This window comes from Linepithema humile, chromosome 2 (genome assembly GCF_040581485.1).
Source record: "Linepithema humile isolate Giens D197 chromosome 2, Lhum_UNIL_v1.0, whole genome shotgun sequence".
NCBI lineage: Eukaryota > Metazoa > Arthropoda > Insecta > Hymenoptera > Formicidae > Linepithema > Linepithema humile.
In genome coordinates this window covers 4,149,355-4,174,627 of record NC_090129.1, presented here as the reverse complement: position 1 = coordinate 4,174,627, position 25,273 = coordinate 4,149,355, and the positions used below count along the sequence as shown (strand labels likewise).

Below are 25,273 nucleotides of genomic sequence, written 5' to 3'. Positions count from 1 at the left end.
AGCTGGGCATCTGTAATTTTATTATTGTTGAACACATATGATATATATGGATAAAAACGAAAGAATTGATACTGCAGTTCATTGATCTTGTTCATCATTTTCTTATATAAATAAAATTAATAAATCTCTCACTGAAATTAATTTTATTAGATTATTTTAGCTTTGTTATCGATTATTATTATTATTATTTTGCGACCTTTGTCGCGCATTTATTCTAGAAAATAAAATATATTTAATCATATTCTCGATGATGGTAAATCATATTTCACATTTTTAATTATTTGAATGTGTGCGGTGAATAATACAATGTTACAAATAAAATCGCTCAGCATATTTCGATTTTCTCGCTAGAAATAACGAAGATGGGCGTTTTCATCTTTTCCTGTTTTTCAACAAAAATTTCTCGCGATCACGCTGGATCGAAGCAGAACGACTGGTCCCTATTGGCTCCTTGTTCAGCATCCAATTTCGGGGAACGAACCGGAAAATGGGTGGCTATGTGGAGAATTGTATGTGGGCGTGAGTACGCAAAAGCCTGCTCGCTTATAGAGGGTGTACTACGAGTTGCACAATGGGAATTCCGCGATGATATTGCAAAATATGCAGCATATTTATAACGCTATTAGATCTTTATTTTTGATTTGAAAAAAGTTTGGATGCTAACACAGAGATAAAATATTTTCGAAATCAAGTCGACTTTGCGAAATATCTGAAATCGAACGCCACAAAATTTTGTATTTATTTTAATATCTAATGGAACGAATGTTTTAATATTGGACAAACCGATTACAGTAGTTGTATGTGCCAATGGACATTTTGTCCTTTTGTATACAGAAAACAATTTTATTACACGATGAAAGTTCAAAACGTGCTGAGCGCTGTGGACATTAATATTAGCTATATTTAATTGCAAACGCGACAGCACATTGTTTAACTATAATATTTTTCGTCATTTTTTTGAATTAAATCGTCTGAAGCGTTAAATAAATTCTCGAAATTTCAGATTTATCTTTGCGCCGTCATTGTAATTTCTGTTTTGTTATGATGGAGATGTAGAGTGATCAAACAAAGAGATACTGTTATTGAATACGTAAATATTTCCAAATCCCCGAGAAGTTTTGCAAATTAAATGTGAATTTTGCAGTATTTTCGCGTCCAGCTACTTGAGCTTTCGTCCGTGCGAAGTGCACAGCACAATGCTGATCCATTTGCTATGTTAAAATATGCAGACGATAGCCTTTGAAGTCACTTACCCGAGCACCCATTGTGGAAGCTTTGAGCCGAGTGTTCCGGATCGCTTCGCGTCCTGTGTATCTCAAGTTTCTTTGCAAAAGGTTAACCACTTCCGCCGGTGAGTTTTAATTGCGAGCTTCAATTGCGAACTGTTTCCAATTTAGTAAACCTCTATGAGGTAAAGTTATTCTGTCAGTCGCGCGTTAAAACGAATATCTTGCATTCTAAATTTCTTATTAAAACGTGCGCTTCGAAACCTCTAGCGCGTACTATGTTTTTCCTTTGAAGCAAAATAAGCACTTGTATTTTATGTTGAAAATTTATTTAATCCATTACAAAACTAAATCATATTTACCTGATAAAAAGTGATTTTAACACACTGCCGACCGATCTGGTGAATCTATCTTTGCGCGTGATTCGAAAGAAATTGTACAGCTGTGCCCGGCGCTTAGTTAGCGCTTGAGCGGTTGACAAAGTGCTGAGTTACTTTTCGACACTCATCCATCTCAGATGAAAAAATAATAGAGTGAACTGAATCTTTCTGAATACTTGTTTGAAAGTAGTTTCAGTTTTCAACGTCGAATGATGCACGACGTGTAAGTGAGCGAGATACGTAAGAAGTGACGAGTATTATATACCTTCTTGTGTCGAAAAACATAATACGTGCATGAGAGGATTAACGAGCTGACGGCACGGTGAACGAAGTCGGGTTTACCATCGATCATAGGCAGAAGTCAGGCCGTCGTGGCGCCCCGGTCGACGGATGAGTCGACAATTTCGCTGTGTGTGGTCGTGATAAAACTGGTAGGTGGTTTTACTACCGTGTGTCTACGTATGTACAGTCACCGCAAATGACTAACCGCACACATGGAAGCGGGAGGTGCATTCGCGTGAGCGGTGTGCAAAGTCCGCTCAAGTACAATGTCTGTCCTACCCCCGCACGCGTTGTATTTATCCCGCTGTTCTCAGCACGCCCGTCACGTCCATAAGATTTCACTCTCCACTATGGATATACATATGTCCATCTAGAAACGCCATTTCACCACTTTCACGGCTTTGTGTACAACAGCGTGAAGCATGATATTAAGATCGAATGATACGATATCGTTTGAGATTATTGCGTCCGAGATTACGTCGTGGATTAACGCGAGCTTGACGAACGGGAGAGAACGGGATATTTCAAATTTATTCTATATTACATATACAACTTTTTACGTTATAAATTCCATCAACTGAAAACTGTGTCATATTCCCACGAGTTATAAACTAAAGTGTATACGTTAAAAACTTACGAAATAGACGTGTTTAACGTCCAAGTTTCTTGACTCGAGTGATGATATTTTCGAAGCCGTTGCGCACGAAAGAATCTAGCTACGCTTCTTTGGTTCCGAGTAAGAGGATTGACATGCACGAGAAATCGAAAAATGTCGAGAAAGCAGCCGAGCGTGTGCAAATCCTGGCGGATGCAAAAATTGCGAGGATGAAGAAGCTTGTTGCTAAAACTGCATAAGCAATCTAACCGGGGAATCCGGACGAACAGAGAACTGATGAAAAAAAAATAACACAGCGAGTGTTAACTAGAAAGAAATAAAAAAATGGAATACGACTTTTTACTTTTTTATACGACAAAAAAATCGATAAAAACAAGGAAAGAGAATAAAATTAAAATGGGCTTTAATATATACAATTTATACAATTCAGTAGTGATATTTTTGACTGCAAATTATAAATTAACAATTTCAATTATTAAAAAGAAATTAATGAATTTTTGTAAATCGTAACGCAAATCCTTAAATAGACCAGACACTTATTGCAACGCTCGTTTCGTACGCTTGTCAGTTTGCTACAGAAATTGCATAATCTTTGCCCCGCTATAGTTGGAATTACCGAGCTAGAAGATTGCCACAACGGGACCCATTCTACTTGGCGTCCGACGTGATCCCCGTCATGGTTGTCACTCATTGTTGGATTACATTTAGATCTCCAGCATTTTCAGCGACAATATTCCGTTAGTCTTTTGTGATATCTATAGTTAAAGAATTCAAATTGTCTCACAGTATATGTTTATATTATGAATAATACTTGACAAATATTATTTATAATAAAAACATTTTGTCAGAAAAAGTAAGTGTTCTCCATTGCTCATACTTTCTGTTATTTAAATTCAATATTGAAGAGTCGCGAGAAAGGAGTGAATTAAATTGATTGAAGCATCTGTAAATAAAAGCGAGTGTAATTGACGAGAGATATTAGGCACCTTGCAATTTTTAAATGAATTTAAGAATCGTCAATCCAAATAGTATATACTTAATGATAGCAAAACTTTTTATAGCCTATTAATGCGACAATTTGGCCGATTTATCGCTCGTAAACAAGTCGTGCAGATGCGAGCGCTACGTGATAAATCCTACGTGATTAAGTAACCAACGATGAGATTTATGTGGGGAATAGCATACAATGTGTGGATGGACAGACGGCACATAAATGCTGCAAATTTATCGAAGTAAATGTAAACATTATGAATTTGCTTATTATTGTATAGAATTTATTGCGGAGAAGTACATGTTTTCCTTTCTTATAGAAATATATTTATAGTATTAAAATCTATTGAAATATTGATATTAACTTTCCTACGAAAAATGTAATAATCAATAATAAAAAAAGTAGCAAGATTAGCAATATATTTTTGAAGTATTTGAAGAAACTTACATGTAATTTGATATATTTAATCGGTTGCGTATATATTTTACCAATAAAACGAATTTTGCTGAACAGAAAGCATCTTTTATTTAAAGATAAGAAAACTCTAAACGTAAAAATTTAGAAACAATCTTTTCATATAAATTGCTACATATTTGTAATTGATTTTTAGTAATTTTTATTTCGTACAACGTTTGTCATTTGCACTTTAATGATTCACGCTGTTGCTTCCACATTCATTTCATTTAATACTTTGTCGATATACTTGTTATCGCATGTATTTCTGCCGTTATAATTAAAATATTTCAATTTGACACTTGCCAGCTTTGAAACTTTCTAGCTGTATTTTAACTTGCCACTTGACTTGGCACACTTTGACGAATAATTGTTTGCGACGATCGACACGCGATGTTCCGCAATTAGCATGCATTTATCGTGTGGGGAAGAAAACTTTTCGACAACTTTTTTAATAAATTGCAGCAATATCTCCCTGAATTAACCACAATTATTTACGTAATTTTTTCCTATAATTTTCTGAGAAAGACGGGTGTAAAATGTTCATTAATCGAAGTGATTGATTAAAAATTTTTCTTCTGCGTAGAATTTAATTTTGTTTACGCAGATAAATAGAGCTTAATATTACGTTTTGTGCAAAACGTGTATTATTTTTTTAATTTTAAATACGTATGTTTCATTATAGAATATAATAATTCAATAATTAAAAATTGAAAAGTTGAAGATAGAATAGAAAGATTAATAATTGAAGAGCTTTATGTTTTTTCCTAATTATATAAATTCATGAAGTAATCAGTTGCTCCGAATTAAAATTGAAATTTCACGGATTGCGTAAGAAGGACAAGTAATTGAGAGAATAGAGAAGAGAAGAGAGCAGTCTAGATTCGAACCACAGCAGCTTCTCCAATATTTCATTAAAATTATTTGGAAAACCTGCAATAAAAAAAGTCGATCGCGGTCTCTCACGGAGGCTGCTTTTATCGATAAATTGGTGTAGTGCGCTCGTTTTACTCCTTTTTTGCTCGCACTTTTATTTTTAGGTAGTGCTCGTTCACGGTACTTGCTGCTTGTCCCCAATAATATGTAACTATGTATCAGTCGCTATATTTTTAACCAAATGATTATAAAATTTATAGATCTCTACAGTGAACATTCATTTGCCTGAATTTGCCTGTTTTTACTCAATATGAATAGCTTCTTCAACATTTCACACATGTGTCTCTTACAATAGACAACTCTTTCTATTTTTTTAATATATAAAAATATAAAACGAGACACAGAAATGGTATTTGAGTTTATATATGGATAGATGTTATTTGTAATTTAATTTATTTAGCTTTTGCGATTTTCGAGGGAAAAATAATTAATGCTACTTTAGGTGATAAAAAGATTATATCTTTCTATTTTTTACTTACTTTTAATATACCTTGCGTTATTATAATTTGATAGCAATTTATATTTTATGAAAAGTCTTGCAGATAGAAAAATATTTTATAATTGTATAATGTTTGTTCCAATTAATATTTTATCCGTTATATTAATGATAGTGTAAATTTAAATTTTTAAAAATTTTTCGGATATTTCATTGTCTGTAATTATATAGGAAAAAGTCATGAAAAATTCCGGTCCTTCTTTTTATTAGATAGAGACTCAGGTCGGAAAAAGAGTTTTTTTCAACGTCGACTTTCTTTCTCTTAATCTCGTCCGCAGGAATGGAAAAGTAGCTTCGTCGGCAACTGGTCGAGGAGTCGGTCGCGTTACAGCATTAATCAAGACGCCGTAAAATAGCCCCGCGACGCCGGCAAAACGGAGATGTCCTAGGGGAGGATTAAAAAGCGGGAAAAATTTGTTATACTTTGCTAAAGCGCGCGCGTACAAGACTTGTTAGAATTCCACGTGAGAAGTTTTTCGTTTCTACTGTTCTTGCCGTACAACAGCTTCCTATCATTGTATGCAAATTCGCGTGTTATTTTTTTTTATTCCAAACAGCCCTTTTTATTTCCGCGCCGTTTCCCTCGATCGTTTCCCTCAATTGTCGGGGACCTTCTCTTCGAGATCTTTTAAAGCGTTTGCCACCGAACTTACTCGTTTTGCATTAAAGTTGATAAAGCAGCTGTTTGAGCACCGCTTAACTTCATTATTTCGTTCGAGTAATTCGTTTTCGTGGGCGTGCCGAAAGTGAAATGGAACAACGCCGTACCGTTATTTGTTGTAATTACCGCAAGATTTGCGAAAATAAAATGTGCGGTGACCTTTTACGGAATTATTCCATTTTCCAGAGGGATGCCTCTCTTGTTATGTCACAAGCGAGGCGGCGGTATCTATGCTGCTTCGGTGTTTATTTAAAGATATTTCTGGCGTTTCACGATATTTTTACGCGAATTCGCTATCGGATCGCGCGAATTGTACCTAGTGATACAAGCATATCTCCATGAAATAACAAACTATGGCTATTTGGCGTATTACCTATGCGAACGTGACTATAATTCACGATGATATGTATCGCGTATGTATGTATTTATTTATTTACTTCAGCTTTATGCCCAGAAAGGAGTTTGCGTATGTATTGCTTGTTTGAATTCATATATGCAAAGTGGACTACGAGCTATGTATATACTTATTTTCTATCAACGTTTATCGATAGCATAGGAATAAATTTAGCATGTAATAGAACAGTAATTATCAGTCTTATTGTTAATTTAACTCGCATTTTATATGACTGAGAAAAAGTGCAACATTGTTGCAGCATCCTATGCATAATATTTTTAATGAATCTGCTATGACAAAGCGACGTCAAATTTTACAGACACTCAAAAAACTCATTTCTTAAAAAAAAATGATAAAAATAATTTTGGCTTTTTGTTTTTCTAATTTACACAAATTAAACTTACTACTACATACAACAATAATGATTTGATGATTTTTAAAAGTTTGTATTTTTTTATATAAACTAAACATTCATTTTTATTTGTTGTTATTCGCTGTTTTCACGTTTTCGAAATAACTAATTCAATGAATGTCAATGAATCATTCAATTGTTTTTACATACCGACAGAGAGTGCAGTTTCCCGTAAAGTGTAATTTAGTCCTTCGGCGATTGATTTGGTTCTTCTACCTGAAAAACGAACGATAGCAAATCAATATTTACATTACATTTGCGTTCATACGAATAAAAAACATACATATTTTGTCGAAAAAATAAAATATTTGTATACAACACTCTTGTTGCTTTATACAGTTGCTTCTCTTCAATTTCCTTTATTGATACGAGTACGATTTTTATGGGCAATATGTTTATTTTGTAATAAATCATGACGCGTTTAAGATGGTTGCAAATTGTTCGCAGAAATGAAAGTATTGAATTGCAGCTAACATAAATCGTGAATTTGTATCGTAAAGTCAAGTTGTTTGGAAGATTAAAGCGTGTACTAATGTGCTTAATATATTGAGAACTCTTCACGAATAGCAGAATCTGTTATCTCTTTACATTGTATATGAATAATTATTTCATAGTGCACGATTGTTTTCAGCATAATATAACACAGTAAATGTCTGCAAATTTCGCCGGAATGCGTTGGAGGCGGACTATACGTTCGGGAAGTAGGATAACTCCTATTACACAGTAATAGTATCATCAAACGATTACACTGTAATAGTATCATCGTTTACTCTTTACGCCATACGTAAACTCAACTCCTCTCTTTAAATTCCGCAGAGCGATCGAGAAGCTTTCATTACACTTGCGTATGCTTTTGTAGTTGCAAGATCACAATATCGATGTGTGATATGCTTGGATAAGATCTCATGAAATCTTATGAAGAGCACATATTCTAAAGTTGATGTACCTTTTTGCATTTCATATCCAACGAATGGAAAAATGATATTAGAATATTCTAAAGCTTGCGGTAGTTTTTACCAACATTGCATATAAAGAGCTTGAAAATAGCAAATGTGGCTATAAAACTTTATTCTTTTTTTATCATTAATTTATTAGATATTAAATATATTTTTCTCTCTGATAAAAATACCAGATTTTGAACTTTTATTCTTTTTACATAATTTCTCGCGATTTATCTTAATTTTGCTCTAGAAAAAATAAAAATGTATATATTATTAAATTGTTTAATATATTAATGCACAATTTATTTTTGTCAGTAAGCATTTTTAATATATCTGATATATTAGAAAAGTTGCTATATTAAGCAATCTGTTTTAAAATCGTCAAATATTCCATGAAATCTAAATATTAGAAAATAAAATAAAAAATTTTTTTATGTAAAAGAATTAATTACAGAATTATCAAATATAAAGTTAAATTTTCGAAAAAACCTTTAATATAGTAGTTATATTTGTAATATTCGGTATAATAGCGCTATTGGTTAAAAAATATGCAGCTTTTTCCATCAAAAAATGTTTTAAATTTGACCGAATCAACCGTAATTTCCTGCGAGCATATTTTCTGGGAATGAGGCTTGTAGTGCAGCTAGCCTGAGTAGCATCGCTAGTGCAACTGAGTGGATAAGTGCATTCATTCAATGCGTATGTCGGGGGAAAAGCGGTCGTTAGTAAAAATGGGTCTCGCCGCTATCGGCGATATATCATTTTTTATTTCTATTTCTGTTTCTCTTCCACGTTGTGGTGGAAAAAAAAGCAAAATAGCAAAACGAGGAAATAAATGACGCCTTGTTTCTTTACATAACTCAAATACTTTTAGAGGAAATCGCGCTATGGAAGATATAAAGTGCAGAATGGTATTTTGTAATATCTGTAATGTTTGATTTCTAACACTGCAACAACGAAACATTAAGATGTACGGTTGCCGTTACGAATAAGGAGGAGAACTATATATTTGTGGATCGAAGATTTCGAAATGGGAAGAAATTGTGGAAATAAATTGGAGAAAAAGACGTTGATAAATCGTAACCAGTAATTCAATGGCAACTGGAGAAATACTGTCGCTAAGAGCAGAAAAGAAAGCACACGCGGAAACATAGTCGATTTCCATGTAGTTGATTTAAGGAATCCAGTGCGGCAAAGGAAACAAGCGGCAATCAAAAGAAATGTACGCCATGCGCCATCGTTGCATGATGTATATTTCCAATTTGGGAGGAGTTTATTTAATATGGCGACACTCGCCGACTATCTGTGCAACGCTTGTCGACGAACCGGTAAAAAGATCGAGAGAGAAAGAAAAAGGAATACTTTTGTACGTAAAAGTGAGTTTTACCACCGGTGGCGATATTGCTTTTTCTCGAGCGTCGAGAGAGAAAACGACAAAGTCGACAGAGAGGGTAGCGCGGAGGTGGACGCGCAAGAGGTGGTGTTATAAGTTGCTCGGGTAACGCGAGGACTTTATTATTACGCCGAAAATTCCCGAGTTCGATCAAGCGCATAATGCGTGCCACACACACACACACACACACACACATACCATCCGATTGAAAATATTAAAAATCATTACGACACTCCCTTCGCGAAAAACGTGTCTCGCGCCTCCTTCGATCAACTTTTTGCTTCTACTTGGCGAATTTTTCCTCCGCTCCACGCTCTTCAGTAGATTATTCTAATATTAATTTTAATTAATTTCGGAGCACGATAGCGACGAAGGATGAGATCTTGCTGCAGACAGCACTACGTTTTTCGGGATACATTATTAACGCATCTTGGGACAGAAAGGTTAATGTATAAATGTAATGATATCCAAGAGAGTATTGATCGGAACAAGATCTCGTTTTTTTGTTGCTGCAAATTTCTCTCGCCGGGAATTATCATAGGAACGATAACGATGGTATGACATATGCGCACACACAGACACACACGTTTGACGAGTTTGCGTAAATGAAGTAACGTTATGTCAGATTGCCGTGGTTGTTCGTAATTTAGTAGAATTTGCTGTCGGACCGAGCAAAAGGACGGGGAGAGAACCCTTATATAGGTAATAATTTCCGGATTTACAGATATATACGAAATTTCGTGTATTACTCATACTGCTCTCCAATTAAACGAACGTTTCCATAGCGTCGCATAAATCAAGATTAATTTACGTGGGTAAAAGCGAGAACGGTGTTAATATTACTAATAAGAAAAATATAATCCGGGATACAGAAATAGACGATGTTTGAGTTTCGCGATAGTGGACATGCGTTCATTGTTAGCGAAACTAATGCTTTCTATATTTGTAGAATGGGAAAAGAGAGAAAAGTGAACGAGAGGCGGTCGGGTCGAAATGAAGGAGAGTAAACGAAGCGGAGGACTGTGTAGTTATCTAAAGTTGGTTGTAATTACAAAGGATGGTGAGAGTGGTGGCATGGCAAGCACTGTAGAACCTCTTGAGAGAGGTGCATGTAATATTTCAAGTGTACACAAGTTTAAGTCAACATTCTCAAAATCGCGAATGTGGGGCACGACATGGTGGATATTATAATATTTTCAATGGCATATGAGCACGTATAGATGGAGGTTATAGGTTTTTGAGAATGAAAATTAGCTTCCGAGAATAGAACAGAAATTTCCAATTCTACATTGTTTTACTATATCGAATTTTCGAATTATCGAATTTATTATACGAATCGTATAAAATCTTAGCACTTCAGATTACATCGGCATGCTATACTCCAGAATTTTAATAACGAACAGTTAAATAATGTGGTGATTTGATCATTTTAATTTTAATTCTTCGAAGCTATAGAAATATGTGGATACATGTAAGCAGTTTATTTCATTTTTGTATACTGAAACTATTATTTTCTAATCATGTGCGAATTAATAAACTTTATTTAACTATTGCGTGGAGATAATAATGAAAGCAGAATGAAAATAAGTTACAAAGTTCAGAATAAAATTGTCGTATCGAAATTTGATCATATTTGTAAAAATTATGTAATTTCGAACAAGCAACAAGTGATAATTGATAAATAATAACTGGAACAAAATTTTACATTTTGTTGCAGGATTATTTGATTGCGATATAAGCTCTTATAGCGAATTTTTGTTTACATGCACATTATCTTTCGTAATTTGAAAAATCAAAATATTAAATTTTTATAATTCTAGAAATGGAGAATATTCCGGCCACCTGCGTGTATTCATTCAAATTGTGAATTTCTTATAAATTATGCAGTAGCATAATCGATTAACAAATTGTATAAATTAATTGAATATTATATTGAATTGGCTACATTGCAAACAACTGAATTAATGAAAGAATTATAAATGCTAACAAATTAAATAAGAGTGTAAGTCACTGATATTATTACACAGTGGAGACTTACATTAAGTAAAAATTAAATTGAGTTTCAAAGTAATCAACTTGCTTATTGATTATTTAACAAGATATTTCCTGAGCGTGCTTTGCGAACGAAAAACTACGGAAACCAGAAATTAAAGCAGCAAGTTTTCAAGCAGCTCTGATGGAATTCGCGTATTCGGACGATTTAAGCTAATTGGAAGATACGACTAAACACACAATACAAATGGTGCTATTGTTTTAAAAAATAACTGGAGCACTTCTTTTGGGACGGTAAATTTTCCGCATTTGTTGGCGCAGACCATGCATCTTCGCACTTTGCCAATTTTAAAATCTACAGTAAAAACTGAAATTTATGCACAATTACACTTTAATAATTCAGTCAAGGTTTGCTTTCGTAGCGACAGTATATTCGTTTGCAAATGCGTTTTTGACATCGAAATTGAGAAACGTAGATTCACGTTATCGTTTGTTGCGTGTGATCGAAATGATAATATAAATATTGAAATATAAGTTCACACGCTCAAAGCTGGAAACTAATTACAGAAAGGAACTTTTGACCGGATGGATTCGTAACAGCGTTACATGTGTCACGACTGATTAAGAGAACGGATATTCCAGGAAATAAATAAAGATAAGATTTGCATTCTGATCTAGCTGATAAGGTAACTAATTCACGAGTTATTCTGAAATAGCTTGAAAACGAAGTTTCCAAGAATATTAAGGATTACACTACTTTTTTATTCATGAAAAAAAAAACAACTACGACGTAGCAAAATTTCCCGTGCAATTCTTGGGTGATTTAAGAGATTCCAACAAGATTTAGCACGATTATATTTTAGAGCTCAGGCGCGCTGGTAATTTCCACATCGTTAGTATCACTGCAAGTTAAGAGACTTTCCATAATAGAGGTCCCCGGTGATATCAATTAATATAACTATTCTACACAGAGGCAGTGGTTCCAGATCATAGATATCACACAAGCGTTTGCGCAAAACAGGTGCGAGTATTACTGTTAGTCGTTATTTACCTAGTAAAGCATCGCAACATGAGCATTTAATTGCACGATAAAATAGCACATCAAATATCAATACTCAAAGAAACTTTTCGACACGACGAAGTAATTATTGTACCTCCGAGTATCGAAGTCCACTCGATTGTCGTGTGATTGGTGTTACGTCAATTTGCCCGATAGATTTTCCAACTGTATCAAGAACGGAAATTTTGTGTAGCAAAATTCTGTAATGCGTAGGTTTTTTTTATCTGTTACGGTATTGTGTGATTAATTTTAGCAAATGGATCACGATGACGCAAGTCAGACGTTGTTATAAGAATTAATTCAATGAAGTATATCGCGCGTGTGCCATTTGCAAATAAATATATACGATAGTTATAATTAAAAACGATCATTAATTACATACATAGGAATTATTCACGGTTGCAGTTAAACTCACTAATGATCACTGACCGCAATGTAATTCTCTGATTCTGCTCCTACTTTTAACAATAAGTTATATTAATAATGAACAAAAGCTCTCTGTTCTAATCTTTAAATTTATCTAAAATTACTTATCGTTATTCATTTTTATCTAAAATTACTTATCGTTATTCATTTTTATCTAAAAAAAGAAATTGCAATACAGATCCGCAAACATGTCCGAAATACAACTGTTTAATGATGACTAATGTATTATTCTTATACAAATAATTAGGAGAAGATTATAGTTTGGGTGCGGTTAGGCGCATTAGACGAAACTTGGAACAAGTCACTTGCAACAAGGTGTTTGCAGAGTCAGTGTTAGTTTATCAAGTAGTTGGCTTGGCAAGGCAGTTTCGAGCCAAAAGTTACCCTTAGCCAATATATCTATCCAAAACAAAAGCTATCCATAACTTATTGAAGTATGGAAGCTTAAAGTTTCAGTTTATCATCGCGAAACTATTCTTTGCTTTATTGCAACAAAGTATGTTTTTCTTATGAATGTTGCTGTATATTGTTCGTTTTTAAGTAAAAAGAAACTTCAAATTTAAATTTAGTTGCAAGAAAACATTTTTTTGATTATAAATTAAAATTATTGATTAATTTAAGATATTTCTTGTTATTTTTTTTGAAAATAAGGAGACATACAGTTTTGTATACAATAAATTCTGCAATGTATTTCGGTGATAAATTGAATCAGTGCTATTTAATATCAGTATCGATTGAATATATTCTATGATACATTGTATAATTGTTTGCATTAGTAAAGAAGTGAAATTTTCGCATTAATAGCCCTCACAACTTCTCTATTAAAAGCTTTATTAATTGTTGGAAAATTTTCTTATAATTGCTTTAGATAGCGCGACATATTTATGCAATGTAATTTTGCCTATGAAATGCAAAGAACTTTGGGGTAGTATGTGAGCTGGGGACAATTTAATTAGCAGTTCATGAGATGATTAACTTTACTATCGCGCATGTTCAAGGTGAAATTACGACCTAATTGCTTCAACTACCAGCGATACACAAGATTGATACTGACATAGCTCGAGCGTCAAGTAATAGTATACATAATTAATAATTGATAGCTTGACCGATACTTAATTATAAAATAAACTTTCACGGCATTTCACGATCGCGAACTCGATTGCTTTTATTTCTTGAAAAGTCGCGAGATATGCAAACTGCAAGCCATCTACGTTTCTGCCGACACAGCCGGTGATTATCCGAAATGAAAGACAATTTATGCAACATGTGTTTGGCGTGATGATACACCTCCGATGCGTTCCGCGTACATTTCGTCGGCGCATTTGTGAATCCACTGGGACTGCATTCGACTGAATACTACTTTGAATAAGAAAGAGCCCAGTTTATCTTGTTTACCAACTAGCAGAGGCAATTGGAAAGGGGAGAAGGGTAGAGTATCTCGATTTTCCGTACTGGCGCATAGCCTCACTTAAAGTTCCTCGGACGTATCAAGTGATACGGCGCGATTGGCTGCCATCCAATTTTTCAAGACAATCTTTCAAAACTTTCGGAACGTCGGACGTCGACTGTTCGTCTTTGGAATGATGCCATTTCATTACCCTCGCGATGACGTTACGGGCAACGCCACGTTGCTCGAAATTGCCGGTGCAACTCTTTTGCAATGCAAAACGTTCATTTTGCTATCACGTGGCATTCTCTTTGCGAAAACACTTCAAAAGACGGCAAATCTTCGACCGATACTCGCAGCAAAAGGTGCAAGCCGGCGACGCTGCGAGCACTGATTAAAAAAATAGAAGACAAGAATATCTTCCCGACTGAAAATATACATTTATATGTGCTTGCAGTAGTCAGAACTTCAGAACAAAAACGAAAGATTTACGAGAGAGCTATTGAGTAAAATAGATTTGAGTTAAACAACAACATTTGAAATACTCGAAGAATAACGACTTTATAAAGCGGAGAAATATAAATGGCTGTGCAAATGCAAAACTAAGTGAACCCATTTAGAATCTTGCTTTAATCGGCAATGTAGTTTTTTTATGGCTGATTAAATGCAGTATTCGTAATTAGACCATTAAGTAAAAAAAAAAAAAAAAAAAAAAACAATAATACAATACGTCACAGAAACAGTTTTTGTTAACCGGATCATTTTTGTATCTATTACTTTACTTGACACCATATATTCTGGACAAATAAGTAATATTATAATTTATACCATTGAGATTAGATTACTAAAATTGAATATAAAGAAAAGTGCTTTAATAACAGAAAGAAGTTAATAGCCGTAAGTCAACAAGTCGCGGTGAAAAAATTTCGCTTTCTCGAGTGATTTATTTTCATGCGTTAATCAACGGATGCCCGAATAAGCGGAAGACCGGGCAGACTGACAAACGGAAGAAAAAGAATCGAGGTAATAAAGCCGGAGCGAGGACTTTAATAATAACGAGTAGGCGAATCCCCACGTTCGCATCCTCTTTAAAATCCGAACCGCAGCTATGCCCTCTCTACAGTCGTGCAGAAATCAATAGCGGGCATGTGCACGTAATTGGTGTAAGCGTTTCATTCCCATTGAATTAGCAACAATAATGACGCGATGATTTGTTCGGTTATATGAGCCACTTATCCGTCAATACACAATACACTGGATAATGATAATGGTAGCTAGAGAGAGAGAGAGAGAGAGAAAGAGAGAGAGAGAGAGAGAGAGAGAGAGAGAGAGAGAGAGAGAGAGAGAGAGAGAGAGAGAGAGAGAGCAAGATGTGTAAGAGAAAAGAGCGAGAGAGGGGCGAGGAAAGAAGAAGGGGAGAATCATCTTCTACCTGTAAAATTTACAGAGATCAATCGCGCAACAAATTGACCATTCGCTTTGCAGTCTATTAGACGAAATTTATTGCATCAGCTTTTTCCTCCGAGATGTAACATGCGTCGTCCCGTGAACGACATCGGATCGACATCCATCTCTTTACATCTATCGAGCGCCGTTAACGTAGAGAACTTGGACGAATTGAATTTACGACACCTCGAATGGAAATCTCGGTCGCTCGTAAATTTTGACACTACGCCGTTTGCAGCTTGCAACGCGCGCAACGAGGTAACTTACGGATCGGAAAAAAAAGGACTCGAATGGAAAATCTTTAGTAATTAGAATTCCGCGGGGATCGTGAGCTGTTTTATGACTCGCAAGCGCAAGTTTTCTTATCTCCCGTTTGTAAAGTCGAAGAACTTGGAAAAAATCACTGATCTAAACGCAGCTCGGGCAACTTCTCTTCTTCACTTTCCCGTAGTTTTACGTCTCATTCATAAATTTGATGATTTTTGACGATATAAATGAACTATTATGCATTCTATTTGTTTTCGTGAAAGTAATTGATTCATCAACAGCAAGAAATTGTTTCGAAAATCTCTCTAGAATTACTTAAACGACACCACAAACAAATTAATATTCCGTTAGAAGAGGAAATAGTTGCAATCTTACGGCTGACCTGAAAGTTAACTATGTCCTTAACCAAGTTTGCATTTCTCCCTTTTCGATCTTTATACAGGATGTTCCGGAATGGAATTTTAATGAAAGATTCTTTGATCAATTTTGACTCGATTTTTTCTTAACTCAAATGTCAAAGCGTCAATTGTTTCCGAGGTTGGACACCTAGCGAATGGAAATGTAGGACGAGAGAACTTCTGGCCTATAATGAAATAACAAAATCTTGTTTATTTAAATACAAGTAGACCTTATTTTTACGTACTTTTAATTACTATGTTAATTATAATGTTCAATATAAAAAAATTACACATAAAACTTTTTCTATAGATGAATCTACTATAAATCTGTCAAAGAAATTTGCTACATAAACGTGTGCTATATTAAAAATAATATATGCATAAAATATTTTTTATTCTTGATTAAAGTTAATTAGAATAATTGTCCTGATTAAAAAAACTACATTAAAAAAAGAAAAGCGAGCTGAAAATCAGAATAAAACATTTGACTATAATTATAATTGTATATGTAGATATGTGTGTGTTATCACAATTATGTATTGGCGCGCGTGTGTGTTTTTCGAGAGGGTGCGCCGGACACGGTATCTTCGCGGCCACTATTTCTCCCGGCGCGTCGGATAGCAGCGAACATTTTATGATTAATTATGTATTAAGTACTTAAAGAAGAAAGTTTTGTCGGATGTGCCGTTTAAAGTAAAACTATCAGAACCACTCGTCTGATATTCTCGATTTTAATGTCGTAGACACGCAAAATAATTTCTACGTTTGTTGAAAATATCAGACGCAGTATATTTTTTATTAAATATTGTTGAATACAATTTCGAAGTACTTGTTCAAGTAGTCGTCGCTCTTTTCACTTACTCGAAGTTTGCATATGTAGAGCATCGAGTCGATCAATGAATATGTAAAGTAACTATAATTGCAATAATTATATGTTGGACGCGTCGCGGCATAAAATATGTTTTATTTCATATTAGCGTTTTGCTTATTGCGGCACGACGAATTCGTGATGTGATTTCATCTCTAATTTTCGCGTTTTTCAAAAGTGAAGTGTATGGATTGATTATCACTCAGCAGTATAAATTTTAAGGCAGAAGTCAGTAAACTGCAATATTCTTGCTGATGAGCACAATTATTTGTTCGTTATTTAAATATGTACACAAATGTGATAATACATACATAATTACAATTAGTATTTATTAAATATTAATGAACATTATTGAATATTTATTAAGTGCAATAAAAGTATTAAATAAAGTAATTATTCGTGCAAATTACTGCCTATATTTGCTGCATATATTTTAATAAAAAATAGCAATTGTTAAATGATATATGATAAGAAAAAAAACTGCAAAATATGTAATAATTTATAATAACTCCAAAATATGTATTTGCTTTTCCAGATACAACGGCATGAAGGCGTATTTATTGTTGGCCGAGATACAACAATCGATGAGTGCGCAAATTTATTGTCAGCTGGGATACAACGATCGGTGAGTGCGCAAATTTATTGATTATATTTGCATAATTGTACAAAGTACATAAAATCCGCGCGCGCATGTGCGTAAGTAAAGCACGTATGTTGACTTTCGTTCAGTAGTGCGTGCAATTAATAGTAAGTACGGATTTCCTACATTTATTTGGAAATTCTTTGAAAAAAAAATACAGAAGTTTGAATTAATATCACAATGCCGCGGCCAGCTACGGGGACGTTTGATATTTTTATTTTAAGTAGTAGCGTATAGATCTCGGTTTTGATACGGGAGCACGTACACGTAAAGCGAGTACACACAAAGCGCGCGCTCGGCGCAAGTACGTGTCCGCAATCACCGAATGGGTGCTCAATAAATCAATACAAATGACCCCAAGACCAGATTGGAATCGAATAATGCAACGATTATTACGCGCACAAAGGGCGCTCGTAACCGATGCGCTACATACGCAGTATCCTGCATCCTAGCTGCCCACGCCAGCACGTTACAGAGTGCAACTGCTCGTGGATATATCACGAAATTTGGGACACCGCTCGGGAGTCCTCGGTTTGGCATGTATAGCCTGTGGGACAGATTTGCTTTTCGTCGAAACAAATCGATAGGTTCTACCACGGACGCTGCATGAAGCCAGCAAAGAATCAGCGGTTAAGTATTAAGAAAAAATTGGCGGGTTGCGAAAGTAATCGTGAGAAGAGCAAACTTTCTTGATTGAACGTATCAATTATCTTTTACTTCTGTCATCGTGATATAGAAAAATTGAAAATATCGCGTAAAGGTACAGTGAACTGAATTAAGATAATTACTTTTTTACAGATTATTTGGAAGACTGTTGCATTTTTGAAAACTACTACCGATTTTATGCGTTCCCAAAACTAAAATAATTTTTCCGATATTAGTTTTATATTTGATATTTTTTAAAGTCCACGACCTCTTAATTTCAGGAGTAAAATATGTCATGTAATATTGAAAATGCATTCTATTTGCAAAAGTTTCTAATATTCTTGCTGATTTTTGTCTACTTTTAGGTTAAAATTTAATTATCTTGAACTGCATCTACTATCTGAACCATCACTGATTATCTATCGATTAATTGATTCAATATCAAATACTAACAAAAATAATTCCTTTGACAAAAAAGACCCCGCTTGATTTTTCCAAGCACATTTTTTATTGTGTTTGATTAATGACACATCCCGAGAATTTTCGTATTCATCTTTTGTTCCACCGCATGGGAATGTTCAATTTGCATGTGGATAATAGTATAATTTAATATTTTGTTACATCTCTGACGTGTCTGTATATCGGTGGAGACAGACCTCACCTGAGATATCTCATATTCGTCTCTCGTTTAAAGTTGTAGTGGGAAGGTAGGAGCGAGATGGAATATTTATAGTGCGCCGCTTCTCGCTGCGCGGTTTCGCTCACCGGAGGGACGTGGTATATCATGAATATTTAGAAAATAAAATCGGCCAACTTTGCCGCGTTGTGCGCGCGGGGGGGCGAATGCATGCAGGTGCTGGAAGCCTTCAGAAGTTTCCTTGATGGGATCTCGACGAAGAACCATCAATATTATTCAATGGCGCGACCGAATTCGTTCGCAGACGCGAGTTGCATTCGTAATCGCATCGGTAATCACGATTTGGGTATAATCGAAAAAAATATTTCCGTAGAAGATGCGCTTTTACAAAGAAATTTGAACCGAAGAAAACGCATCAGCGTTTTGCTATGATGCTCCGAAGCCCAAACTTGTTTCAAGATGATACGTAAAGATAAATGTAATCGTGTAATTAATTGCAAGTGTTTTAATATTTCTCGCAATAGATTCTAAATAATGCGAGAGAAATGATCTTATTGACGAAATTTTATTAAAACGATTAATTAAAGCTAATTGGCCAAAAATTTAGCAATCAATATTTTCAAAGAATATTTTTAGAAAATATATTTAAAAAATTATATTTTCCAGAGTCGCATTAATAATTATGTTTTGCGATTAAAAATATTTTTTAGTACTGGCCTTTTAATTCTTTTTCTCGTATACAGAATGATTTCTGTAACTATGTCATCCTTTTGAGTGCATCATGCTTAGCATATTTCAAATAAAATCACAGTTGAGATGGCTTTGTTTCAATACTGTAAGAAATCAAAGCTTTTAAGAATTCCTGACCCGTAGGCAACTCGTAATCTTGCCGCGCTAGCGCGATTCATTTATCTTTATGCAAGGGGATTTTCGTTAAAGAATAAGAACAAGATATTGATTATAAAGCGATTTTTCATGATTAAGAAATCAGAATTTAAAATAAATGTAAATTAAAAATTTGATAAGCTCGGCCACCTGTCGCCTCAGCATAAACGCTTAATGTTAACAAAACCTTCTTTATTCAATGAAAAATAAAGAGAATAATTGCGTTTAAGATTTCTTACGATCTGATAATTCGTACAAGCTACGGTATTTCGTAGTATCAAAAGAAAAATATGCCGACGATGAATTTCTATTCAAAATATGCTACAGGAAGTTTATTATCTAAAAAGGATAACATAGTCATAGAAAACGCTTCGTATAACTTATGTTACAAGAAAGACACCTTTCATCGATAAGAATGCTGAAAAATAGCAAGTATATCTCGCTGAAATTTTCCAGATAACAATATATTATATTGATTTGATTTACTATTTTACATAATATAACATAATAATTTTCTCGGTATAAATATTTGAATAACAGTACGTATAAAAGATGAAGGATTGAAAGTTTCCACAAAAATAATGTTCTTAGGAAAGTTCTAAAGAAAACCTTTTAGTCAGTATTTAAGAAGAATACATTTAAAAAAATCTTGTTTCAATTAGCAAGATTTTATCGAAACATTGCAAACTAAAAGTAATTCAACAATATTCAACACTGCTTTGAAACATATATTTATGATTAAAAATTGGAGTTGTAAAAATGACGTAACTAAAAACCGCGTTAGAAAAAAAATACGAAAAGGAAAATACAGAAAGATAAAAAAAGGTACAGGATTTGTTACGATATCTTAATCAGCAATATGTTGAGTACGCATGTTAAAATGGTCGTATAAACAATAACCTTTTGTTACATTTTCTTTAGGATTAGTATCTCGCATTATTATTAAGCTTATTACAGAACTCGCGCGTAGAGTGAGAACGAGCGAAATAATCTAGATCGTTGTTATGCAAAACAAAGGGATCTCATAAGCTACCCTTGGGTTATTCTGCGGCGAGAACCCGTAAGCGTTGATCATTGATTAATAAGCGCACTTGTATATATTACATATGCGCATCCGCATGTGCATATCTGTTTCGTGAATAAGTATATGCACGGAACAAGATGGTTAATGAAGTCGGGTGCTATCAACGACAATTCGATGACATTAAAACGATACTGGTAGGGAAACAATTTCGCTATTATGGGATCAAAGCGGACGTCATTCGACGTTACGTTGTATACGCGACTAATATTTTCATCAAACGAAGTGTACAAGTCGTATAAGTGTTTATTGCCTCCGTCGCACCATGGACGAAATTTGCAACTACTTGTTGCACGCCAATGAAATCACGATTATTGATTCACTTCTCTAGTGACCGATACTCGCATAGTGAAACTCACCATTGGATACGTTCAATGAATTGCGTTTTCGATTAATTATCATTTCACTAATGGAATTTTTCCATCATCGTATTACGTGTAAAAAATCTTTTTTATGTGAAATAATTTAATATCTTTAATATTTAATGATTAAATTTACATATCTTAAATAAATTCACATTCCGCATGCGTTCTGCCATGAGATTTGTATTGATTAATTTATTTCATAAAAGAATATTATACAATCAAATGAATTATTTACAGAACAAATTTTATAATATATATACGTATAACAGTTATTTCCAAAGCATAAAATTGAAAAGAATAAAATGTGAAGAATGATGAGACGATAAAAAGCTGAGAGAGATAAAAATTGATTTTTTTTCGCATCGTTTATTTTACACATACCGCATTCTATCGTTAAAGTTTATCAAAGGAAATTGTTAATTGTTTCGGACAATCGGGCAAATACATATGCAAAGAGCAAAATAAACTGAATGTTTCGTGCTTGCAAATTCGATGAACGATAAAAACAGGATGTAGCTTTTGTTTAAAAAAGGGAACAAAAAATTCACTCGCGTGCCACACGGCAGCGGATTGCTTTGAAAGTTTTCCCGAGGCGATTTCGCGGGTTGATCGTCGGGCAACTTTCCTTAATTTTCCATGAAAGTTCCGTCGACACGACGTTACATGTTACCTCGGTTGTAAATAAAATACATTAACAGTTCCGAATCATAGACACTTACGGAACACGATGCGGCGCTGTATTTTATCAACGAAGACTAAGGAAAACCGCATACGCGTTGTACAACAGCGACTTACTGAAAGTTTTGCGCGCTTCCCGCAGGATGGTGACGTTCAACATAATTAAGTAAAGAATTTCTGTCGGCGTCGTTTTAATATTTAAGCAAATACTTCTGTCCGCGAAAATGAACTATGTTTTTCAAACAAATTTACGAGTGAAATAAATAATGAAGAATTACTCTTGATTTTACAGAATATAAGTCGATTTACCTAATTAATCTTTATATATTCTTTATGCATCTCGCGCGATAGATTTAAGTAACCAAGATTTTAATTTTAGAATTCATCGATTTCTAATATTAAACGTCATTGGTAATAAAACTGAAGTAACATGCTATAAAAATAGGATCCACTGGGAAGTAAGGAAAACTTAGAATATTCGATATTTGAATATAAATTGTCTTTGTCTTCGAATTCTTTCTTTGCAACGCTCAGCATTTGTATAAAAAAAAGCAGATAAAGTTTTTCATGATCAACTTTCACCATCCCTCGATATAATACACATATTGCCTGCTAGATGGAGAATATATATGTTTCAAACTTGTACGCTAGAGACGCGAATGATTATCATGACCGATTTGTGCACGCTGGCGAATACGATTTCGCGGATTGCAAATGTATGCGGAGTGCAAATCCGGATTTCGTGAGTTGGGACACGACGCGCGGTCGATCGATCGAAGCGAAGTGACTTAGAGAAGGTGAACTCTGACATCTTGAGGAAATATGTTTCGTCATGTGGAGAAGAGAAACGAAAATGATGAGACGAAGGTGAGATAAAAGGCGGAAAAACAGACCTAGCTACGAGACGATGAGAGGAAGTGAAACGAACCGAAGGAATGTGAACGTACCAGAAATATGAGAAAAGAAGGAAAGCTGGCGTGAATAAAGACCACAAACGCGAGAGGAAGAAATTCACGAATCAAAAACGGCAGACGATTTTGACAAACAAAGTCAAGTAACAAAGCGGAAAAGGGACAAGAGAAAAAGAGAGAAAACATAGAGGCGATTAGTCCGCATGCATATTCGCATCGCGGCATTATGATTTAATAAAATAATGTTTTTTACTAATTAAAAGATATAACAATTGTATGCAATTAAATGGATATCTACCGGAAATTAGTATATACTGATTACAATGTAAAATTAAAATTGAGATATCCCTTGCGTGCTACGGAAATCAGCGCTGCCAAAATGAGATTTATTTTTGAACATAAACATTAATAGGCATCGATGAAGCAGTGTTCAGAGATGGGATCTGAATAACGAAAATTGGAATACACCGGCGGGAATATGGTACGCCGCGGGTAGCCAGCGCGCGCGTATCGAAAGATCTCCGCTGTCCTATTGGGTCGGGATCTTTTTACCGTTGAACGACAGAGACCGCCGGCGGTCTTCGATCGAATCGTGTTAGCACCGATAACTCGTTTTCGTTTTGGATTGAGTTAGTCCAGCATTAGACGCCCGGAGCTACTTCGCGGCAAGCTGAAGAAGACGGTGCGTCCACTCCTGGCGAAAATGAGAACACGGAAAAGCCTAGGCGTGCCCAAGCGTGCAGAAATATCGATGGTCTTAAAAAGTTCTGCAACACACTCATCTCTCTTCGTGTTCACGCATCGTCAAACAAAATTTGCAAACGTGATCTCAAATCCGTCGTCGGCAGATCCCTAACCAATCGATCCGCCGCGTGATTCATTAAACTTTACTTCACTTTCCGATCGCGCTTCGTCCGGAAATTTGTTCGGCGCTATCTCGCCGTATCCTTGTATTTTGGAAATACCGAAGCACGCTTGTGTGGGAAACGTACGACGTTTTTTCTATCAAATTTTCAACTTTAAATTCTATCTAAGACGAGTAAACAATGCAGAGTGATGGAAGATGCCGTTTTATATAGCTGATCAAAAAATAATTCTTTGTAAACTTTAGTTTTCAAAATTTTTGTTATAAAATGGAAGAAATTGTATCTTGCAAATGCATTTTAGAATATTACATATTGTATGTGACGCTTTGAAAAACAAGAATATTTAAAGCTGATGGAAGTATTAAAACGATCCTGTCCTTAATCGCGTGCCGCTATCGACATCGATTTACAACGTACACGTGCATTAAAATGGGAATGGGGAAGAAAGGGAGGATATAGTGAAATAAGTTACACTCTTGGCAACGGTACCGAATTTTAAAAAAATTTCCCCGCGAGATGCTATATCAAGCGGAAAGCCTGCAGTGGGAAACTCCATTAATCTATGTTTCACAGATTTCCATTTCACGATATTATATTGTGTTATATTCACTGAGCGTAAGTAAATTTGCACAATTATTGTACCGTTCTTGTTTTATAGCAAGAGAAAGAATCATCTTTCTGTTTTATCTGCTTTTTTCCCCGATTTTTGAGTTTTTAGATAAAATAGGAATTATTATATATTTTAATTTTTAGAATAATAAGAATTTTTTTTATAGATGCCAACAGTTGTTCAAATCTCAACAGATATCCGCGAAAATTAAATTATGAATCCGCTTTATATTTCGCGCAGTAATTAGCAATTTAGCTTCTCTTGATGCACAGCAATTACCAATTTATCTTCCCTTAGTGCATAGCAATTACAAGATTACCTTCACGTTCCGTGTGGGCGTGCCGGTATCTTTGGATGTCTCTCGAACGTGTTTGCTTATGTTCGATATATCGTTTCTCTTTACGACATCCCACAGGAACGTCGTGAAACGAGCAACTGCGCGCTTCGGGAAAATAAATTACGCCTTACTTGGATGTTCAAACCGATCTGAAAACAGAGTTTTCCGCCAAATTAATTGATCGACACTATTAATCTGCACACATGAGATAGCGAATTTATTTGGCTGCGTATATTGAAGAACATTTATTATGTCGCACCAGCGATTGTGCAATTTCCTCTTGCGAATTGCTAAGACGATTATTTAAGACTATTAAATTCCTAATGAAATTTTTTGTCTGATATCTAATCGGTTTCTGGCTAAATTTTTTGTCTGATATCTAATCGGTCCTTCGTTGCGCTACGCGTGAACTTGGCGCGAGACACGACCGTGACTCTTGATTTGAGAGAATTTGTAATCAGCAATATGTAATCTGCAATAGATGATTTTGTAAAATAAAAATGTAACGACACGTTGTAGTCAAGATCTATAGTCATAGAATTACCGCGCATTACAATAATTATCAGATGAAAAACAAATAAAGAGCATTAAAA

The 25,273-nt window shown here is 34.7% G+C and overlaps 2 protein-coding genes across 9 annotated transcripts in view; one reads left to right on the top strand and one right to left on the bottom strand.

Moving 5' to 3' along the window:
- Window positions 1–25,273, top strand: part of LOC105673878 (uncharacterized) — a 148,704-nt gene that overhangs the window by 71,487 nt on the left and 51,944 nt on the right. For all 8 annotated transcript variants that reach the window (XM_067350379.1, XM_012369835.2, XM_012369837.2 and 5 more), the window contains one exon: window positions 17,561–17,650. The gene's annotated coding sequence lies outside the window, so the exon portion shown is untranslated. The remainder of the gene's footprint in view (window positions 1–17,560; window positions 17,651–25,273) is intronic.
- The window catches only part of LOC105673877 (1-phosphatidylinositol 4,5-bisphosphate phosphodiesterase epsilon-1-like), a 93,488-nt gene that overhangs the window by 62,439 nt on the left and 5,776 nt on the right, over window positions 1–25,273 (bottom strand). The window contains exon 2 of the mRNA XM_012369831.2: window positions 6,998–7,063. The gene's annotated coding sequence lies outside the window, so the exon portion shown is untranslated. The remainder of the gene's footprint in view (window positions 1–6,997; window positions 7,064–25,273) is intronic.